Source organism: Moschus berezovskii, chromosome 5 (assembly GCF_049115385.1).
Source record: "Moschus berezovskii isolate FMDL1 chromosome 5, NW_MosBer_1.0, whole genome shotgun sequence".
In the NCBI taxonomy this organism is placed as follows: domain Eukaryota; kingdom Metazoa; phylum Chordata; class Mammalia; order Artiodactyla; family Moschidae; genus Moschus; species Moschus berezovskii.
Genome location: NC_142464.1, coordinates 13,194,591 through 13,203,096, shown reverse-complemented (window position 1 = coordinate 13,203,096; position 8,506 = coordinate 13,194,591). Strand labels below are relative to the sequence as shown.

Below are 8,506 nucleotides of genomic sequence, written 5' to 3'. Positions count from 1 at the left end.
GGAAAACTATATGGGGATTCCTGAAAAAAATTAAAAAGAGTGTGATCCAGCAATTCCATCCTTGGTATTTATTCAAAGTAAACAAAAACATGAACTCAAAAAGATATATGTACCACCATGTTCATTTCAGCATTATTTTCAACAGCCAAGATATGGAAACAATCCAAGTGTCCACTGATGTATTAATATGAATGAAGAAAGATGTGGTGTATATACACATGGGAATATTAAGCTATAAACAAGAATGAAATCTTTCCATTTGTGACAACATAGATGATCTTAAAGGTATCATGCTAAATGCAATACATCAAAGAAAGACAAACACTGCATGATCACACTGATATGTGGAATAAAAAAAAACAATAGATTCATACTATAAACTGTCAGTTGTGAAGAAAGTCCTGGGGATGTAATGTACAACACAGTGACTACAGTTAATAATACTGTACTGCATATTTGAAAGTTACAAAGAAAATAAATCTTTAAAAATTTCTCACAAGGAAAAAAAACAATTTTATAACCGTGTATGAGGATGAAGATTAACTAGACTTACTGTGGTGACGATTTCACAATATACACAAATATCAGGTTATTATGTTGTACAACTGAAACTAATATGTCAACTACAGGAAGGAAGAAAACTAGATGGAAAGACATCCAGGATGGAGAAAAGGGCATAAAATATAGGAGCTCTCTCTCGGTCACTCGGCGTTTCTGCACTGTAACCCAATGGAGACATTTGAGATCTTCAGTAAATTTTCATAGCTTAGCATAAATGGGTGGTGCTTAGTCTCCCCAAAATCCATTATGCTGATGTCCTAACCTTTGGTACCCCAGAATATGACTATATTTGGAGATAAGATCTTTAAAAAAGTAATTAAGATTAAAAGAAGTCATTAAGACAGACCCCAATCCAGTATGACTAGAGTCCTTCTAAGAAGCTATAAAGATATAGGCACAGAACAAAGACAATTCTACTTTCGAAATACATCTGAATTTCCAGTCACCCCCTCCCACTAAAATTACCGTGGTTCAGGATTTTAGTAGTCTTTTGTAACTATTATCTCTTCTGCATGAAATGCTCTACCTGGTCAACACTTTTTTCAAGACATGGGTTAAACTCACTTGTTCTATATACTGTAGCATCTTGTTCATGACTCTGTAGTAGCCTTAGCCACTTTGCAGAGTTCATCATTTATGTTAGGTCTGTCTTGAGTTTTCTTTTTTCACAGTTTATATGCTATCTCATTAATTTCTTTAGTCAACAAGTATATATGCAACAAGGGGCAGGCAGGCTGCTAGATCCTGATGTACAAAGCAGACATTATCTTAGAACTCGTGGAGCATGTAAGTGACAAAGATGGATAATAAAGAAAATAATTATGGTATAGAACAATGAGTATAATGATAGGTGGATGACAGGAAGCCATGAAAATACATAATGTAATCATATGGGGTTAGAAAAAGGTTTTCCTGAGGCAATAATGTTTATCTGAGACCTGAAAGTTGAGTTAGAGTCAGCAAGGTTGAGAAATGGGAAGGTAGGATTAGAAGGGAGAATGTTCCATTCAGAGGAAATAGCATACAGAAATACTCGGAGGCCACAAAGAAAGGGAAAGGGTTGCAATAAAACTATAAAGCTATCAGGAAACATCTACCGAATGAATATAAGGGGACATGAGTCCATTTATACTGAGCATTCTGAAGAACACAAAACTCTTTTTGGTTTAATTACACAAAAAACTTTTACAATAGTTTGTGGACTTCCCTGAATTCTTAAAAAGAAACCACATAATTTCACTCTATTTGACAATTCAAAATTGTCAATAATAATTTCAGTAATTGTACTGATGTGGCAGTCATTATTAGCTGCCTTTATTCATATCCCCAAACTCTCTTCTCCTTTGTTAATGAAACCTGATCTAAAATGATTTTATATGCAAAAATAACCTCTTTTATAGTCATGGTGACTCCTCTGTGGATAGCACTGGTGTAATCTCCACACTTTTGACAGTGGCAATTCTGTACTTTTTGGGTAGTCCTTATTTTCATTTTATATGAACTCATGCTCCAAAGCTAAGGCAGGAAATATCCCAAATGTTCAGAAGAATTTAAAGGTAGTATTAAAACTATTTCATTTACATTTTGAACTTCTGTGAATATATCAGTTAAGAATGCTTTCAGGTGCAAACAACAGAAAACTAGAACCACAATGACTTAATCTCAGGATACTGTTTTCCCAACAAGAAATCTGGAGATAAATGGCAGTTCAGTGATTTAATAAGAATCCTAGCTCTTTCCTTTCTGCCATTCCACCACTCTCAGCTGCTGGCTTTTATTTTCCAACTTAGAACCTCAGGAGGACAAGATGGCTGCACAATTTCAAGCACCATGTCTTCAAACAAGTATTCAAAGGAAAACAAGGAGGGAAGGACTCAAAAAACTTTTTTTTAATATTTTCTCTCTCTTTTATTACGAAAGAAATGTTTTATCAGAAACCTCTTAACTCTCTTCCTCATATTTCACACTCAGCAAAAGTAGGTCACTTAGGTATGACAAGATCAATCACTGGCAAAAGGGATTGGAGTTGCTATGTTGCCTTAGATAAGGGCTTGACAAACTATGGTCCTGGACCAAACCCAGACTGATGCCTGTTTTTGTGAATAAAGTTTTATTGGAACACAGCCACACCCATTAACATACATACTGTCTACAGTCATTTTGAACTACAGCGGCAAAACTGATGGGTTGTGAGAGATCATATGAACTGCAAAGCCCAATATATGTTACCTGGCTTTTTATTAAAAAAAATTGTCTTCCTCTAGTGTAGACTATGATTAATTCCCTAAAACTGGCCATAAAGCCAGGATTCTTTAAACAAAAAAAGAAAGAATGGCTCTTGGAAAGGCAACTAATACTGACTAGCCCCTCCCCCACTGCCTCACCATCTTTCATAACATCATTTATATGGTAGGTAAAGGTACAGCGGCTGCACTTTGCTGGAGCAGCTGTGAAGAGATATCCCACAACCAAGGTAAGAGAAACCCAAATAAGATGGTAGGTATTGCGAGGGGGCATCAGAGGGCAGACACACTAAAATCATAATCACAGAAAACTAGTTGATCTGATCACATGGACCACAGCCCTGTCTAACTCAGTGAAACTAAGCCATGCCATGTGGGGCCACCCAAGACGGACGGGTCATGGTGGAGAGGTCTGACAGCATGTGCGCCACTGGAGAAGGGAATGGCAAACCACTTCAGTATACTTGCCTTGAGAACCCCATGAACAGTATCAAAAGGCAAAATGATAGGATACTGAATGATGAATTCCCCAGGTCGGTAGGTGCCCAGTATGCTACTCGAGATCGGTGGAGAAATAACTCTAGAAGTTGGTGATGGACAGGGAGGCCTGGCATGCTGTGATTCATGGGGTCACAAAGAGTCCGACACGACTGAGCGACTGAACTGAACTGAACTGAACTGATAGATCAATGGAACAAAAATAGAAAGCCCAGAGATAAATCCACGCACCTATGGACACCTTATCTTTGACAAAGGAGGCAAAAATATACAATGGAGGAAAGACAGTCTCTTTAACAAGTGGTGCTGGGAAAACTGGTCAACCACCTGCAAAAGAATTAAACTAGAACACTTTCTAACACCATACACAGAAATAAACTCAAAATGGATTAAAGATTTAAACTTTAAGAGCAGAAACTATAAAACTCCTAGAGGAAAACATAGGCAGTACACTCTGACATAAATCACTGCAAGATCCTCTATGACCCACCTCCCAGAGTAAAGGAAACAAAAGCAAAAATAAACAAATGGGGCCTAATTAAACTTAAAAGCTTTTTCACGATGAAGGAAACTATAAGCAAGGTAAAAAGACAACCTTCAAAATGGGAACAAATAATAGCAATCAAAGCAACTGACAAAGAATTCATCTCAAAAATATACAAGCAGCTCATCGATGCCAGAAAAATAAACAACCTAATCAAAAAATGGGCCAAAGAACTAAACAGACATTTCTCCAAAGACAAACAGATGGGTAACAAACACATGAAAAGTGGCTCAATATAACTCATTAACAGAGAAATGTAAATCAAAACCACAATGAGGTACCGTCTCACACCAGTCAGAATGGCTGCTATCTAAAAGTCTACAAGCAATAAATGCTGGAGAGGGTGTGGAGAAAAGGGAAAGCTCTTACACTGTTGGTGGGAATGCAAACTAGTACAGCCACTATGGAGAACAGTGTGGAGATTCCTTAAAAAACTGGAAATAGAACTGCCATACGACCCAGCAATGCCACTGCTGGGCATACACACCAAGGAAACCAGAATTGAAAGAGACACATGTACTCCAATGTTCATCACAGCACTGTTTATAATAGCCAGGACATGGAAGCAACCTAGATGTCCATCAGCAGACCAATGGATAAGAAGGTTGTGGTACATATACACAATGGAGTATTACTCAACTATTAAAAACAATGCATTTGAGTCAGTTCTAACGAGGTGGATGAAATGGGACCCTATTATACAGGGTGAAGTCAGAAAGAAAAACACCAATATGGTACATTAACGCATATACACGGAATTTAGAAAGAGGGTAATGACGACCCTATATGCAAGACAGCAAAAAAGACACGGATATAAAGAACAGAGTTTTGGACTTTGTGGGAGAAGGCAAGGGTGGGATGATTCAAGAGAACAGCATTGAGCCACGTATATTATCATATGTGAAACAGATGACCAGTCCAAGTTCCATGCACAAAACAGGGCACTCAAGCCGGTGCACTGGGACAACCCAGAGGGATGGGATGGGGAGGCAGGTGAGAGAGGGTTTCGGGCTGGGAGGGGGGGGGGTGGCAGTGGACACATGTACACCCATGGCTGATTGGCAAAAATCACAATATTGTAATTAGCCTCCAATTAAAAATAGTTTAAAAAAAGATATAAGCACAGAGAGAACAGGATGTGAAGAAACAGCGTCATCTAAAGCCAAGGAGAGATCTCTGAAGAAACAAACCTATGGACACCTTGATCTCACTTCTTGTCTCCAGAACTGTGAGAAAGCAAATTTCTCTTATTTAAGGCACCCAGTCTGTCGTATTTTGCCATATCAGCCTTAGCAAAATAACACAGATGCTCAGTTACAGATTCTAAAAATCACACCCATTTTGGCAAAATTCCCCTCTGTGATTTCTAATTTAAGCATTGTCATTCAACAGCTCTTTCTATTCAATAGTGACATGAAGAGTAAAGGTGAAAAGTGATATAAAGTCAGCCTTACGAACAGCTTTAGCTCTTTCAAGTTAAAATTTATTAAGCCCTTACAAACTTGTCCATTCCCAACCCTAACCATAACAAGAAATTTCACCCTAACTTTAGCAATTTCAAGAAGCTTCAGGGATCTCTTTTGTAGCACTTTATTAGCCAGCTATTGTTGTTATTTAGACACTCAGTCCTATTCGGCTCTTTGCGTCTCCATGGGCTGTAGACCACCATGTTCCTGGCCATGGGATTTCCCAGGCAAGGATACTGGAGTAGGTTGCCACTTCCTTCTCCAAAGGATCTTCTCAATCAAGGGACTGACTCTGCATCTCTTACACTGGCAGGATGGTTCTTTATCACTGAGCCACCTGGAAAGTTCAGCCATCTCCATAGCAGTATGCCTGGCAACTGCTGGGACACAGTGCTCCAACTCGTCCACTATAAGTAAAAGCTTCACCTAGATCCACCTTTTTGTTTCACAACAGGTGAAAACTAAAAGGGAAACAAACATTTCTGTGGCATTTAACAAGCACAAGTGCTCACTCAGTCCTGCTGACTCTTTGGGATCCCATGGACTGCAGCCAGCCAGACTCCTGGGTCCATGAAATTTTCCAGGCAAGAACACTAGAGTGGGTTGCCACTTCCTACTCCATGTACACGCCTAGGACTAAAAGTATTCCTAAATATCTTTAATTTCCTTTTACAAAAAATAGATCTATGCTTTACTTTCACCCTTAAAGAAACTAAGTCACGGATGTTAAGTAAGACCCAGGTGCGCTCTTTCAAGAGTCAACAGCAGCTCTGGAGACGCTAACTGTGGACCACAAACTGTGGGCGAGCGGGCAACAGAGGAAATGTTCACACACGCACGAAAAAGCGTCTGCCGCACGCTCCTGTTATCTTCTCCTAATCTGTGTACAAATTCGTGTGGCAACGCTTTCGACAATGAATACAAATACTCCTAAGAGATCAGACTGCCGAAAAGCAAAATAACTGATTGTAGACTATTGACACCTGCGCTTCAGAAACAGTAACTATTTCAGTGGAATAAGAGAAGCTACGGGCTTCCCTTGTAGCCCAGTCGGTAAAGAATCTGCCTGCAGACAGGAGACCCGGGTTCGATCCCTGGGTTGGAAGATCCCCTGGAGAAGGAAATGGCTAACCGACTCCAGTATCCTTGCCTGGAAAATCTCATGGACACAGGAGCTTGGTGGGCTGCAGTCCATGGGGTCGCAGAGTCGGGCACGACTGAGCGACCAACACTTACTTACGGGAGATACGAAGTTTTTTAAGCAGAGAAAAAAAATAAAAAGGTAGTTCCACAGAAATCAACCTACCAAAAGGTTAAGAAGAAGAGAACTATCGAACCTGGCGTTTTGGTAACAACAGCGACTTCTAAGGTAACTGTCCTAAAGTACACAAGAAACAACACAACCCTTCCACCTTCCTCACACAGCTGACGCGCGAGATCTGAAGGATTTCCTGGTCTGGCGAGAACTCGGTATGCGCATGCGTCAAAGTCAGACGCCGCGCTGCTGCTACTGCTGCTAAGTCACTTCAGTCGTGTCCGACTCTGTGTGACCCCATAGACGGAAGCCCACCAGGCTCCCCCGTCCCTGGGATTCTCCAGGCAAGAACACCGGAGTGGGTTGCCATTTCCTTCTCCAATGTGTGAAAGTGAAAAGTGAAAGTGAAGTCGCTCAGTCGTGTCCGACTCTTAGCGACCCCACGGACTGCAGCCTACCAGGCTCCTCCATCCATGGGATTCTCCAGGCAAGAGTACTGGAGTGGCTTGCCATTGCCTTCTCCGAGACGCCGCGCTAGCAGGGCTGATCTAGAAGACGCGCGAGAAGGCGGAGCACTGAGGAACGGGGCGGGGCCTGTATGCGCACGCGTCAAAGTCAGACGCCGCTTAGTAGGGCAGATCTAGAAGGTGCGCGAGGAAGGCGGAACACTGAGGAAGGGGCGGGGCTATCAGGGAGGTGGTGGCCAACGGGGGGGCTGGGAGGGCGGGGGCGGGGCTGGGAGGGCGGGGGCGGGGCTGGGAGGGCGGGGGCGGGGCTGGGAGGGCGGGGGCGGGGCTGGGAGGGCGGGGGCGGGGCGCATGCGCATAGGCTCGCCCCTCGCGGCGCCTCCCCGGAACGGCGTCATCAGCGCTATAAGAGAGCTTGTGCAGACGAGTCCGCCCTTTTACATCCGGTAAGCGTCCGGCTTAGGGTTAAGCGGTCGTTTGTGGTTTTGTGAGGTAAAGTAACAAAGAACACGGCTTTTCGGCCTAGTTTAAGATTCAGGAGATGGAGCGGTCTTGTAGTTGTAGATCGACGTTAGCTTTGAAAACGTCTAGGTTCAGAAGCTTGAGTGGACTTCATGTTCATTCGCTAGCGGGGCGGCCACGTGCAGCCCCGGGCGCAGAGTCGGAAGCCGGTCGCGGGTGGGTCGTGGGCCCTCCGGCAGAGGTTAAATACCGCTGATGACTCGGGTGAAGAAGGTCATGCGTTGTACCTTCGGTCCCATGTGGCCATCTTGAATCTGTTACTCTGCAATTCTTGAAGAGTAACACCGCATCCTGACAGCCCGCCAGTTTGATCCAAGTGGTGAGTAGTGTCTGTAGTTGTATTTGCTGGTCTTTTCTGGGGTTATGAATCTCCATGTATCTTTGGGACCTGTCGGCTGTGGCAGTCTCCCTTCCTAGCCATGGAAGAGCATATTCTTGTTTATTGGCAAAGCTGTCACCATTTAATTGGTATCAGATTCTGACTTGCACAAGTAACATTCTTCACTTTAAAAACCTGCAGTGTACTGGGTTAGTGGGCAAACATTAAACTGCTGTTCAAATGTTTCTAGGAAGCTGAGCTAATTGTTCCAGTGGATGATGGAAAGCATAACGAGGTACGTGCCTGTCCTATGTATCTCAAACCCTTAGTGCTAAGGATTTGGAAGGCCAGAATTGGCACATTGTGTTGCGTGTTGTAATTTAGATAGCCAACTGAATAGACTGTAACTGCTTTAGCTGCTAAAATTTTCACACTATGTACACAAATCAGAATTGCTGAGCTGGTTTTCTTCTTTTGCAGACATACCAAGAAATCCAAAGTGATGTGGGTGAAGTCTGATTTTGAGCATCCTGCAGTACACTGCCAAATGTGGTTTTAAATCTCGTGTATGGTATTTAAATAGATAATAAAAGCGTGCTTTTATTTATATAATAAAATGCTTATTTGTACA

The 8,506-nt window shown here is 42.4% G+C and overlaps 1 long non-coding RNA gene and 1 other non-coding gene across 2 annotated transcripts; both read left to right on the top strand.

The window, feature by feature from the left end:
* The first annotated feature begins 7,465 nt into the window (after nucleotides 1-7,465).
* Nucleotides 7,466-8,506, top strand: LOC129561968 (uncharacterized). The gene is made up of 3 exons (XR_008687089.2): nucleotides 7,466-7,875; nucleotides 8,126-8,170; nucleotides 8,356-8,506. It is a non-coding gene; the product is annotated as an uncharacterized LOC129561968 (long non-coding RNA).
* Nucleotides 7,926-8,056, top strand: LOC129562227 (small nucleolar RNA SNORA24). Its single transcript, XR_008687146.1, has one exon. It is a non-coding gene; the product is annotated as a small nucleolar RNA SNORA24 (small nucleolar RNA).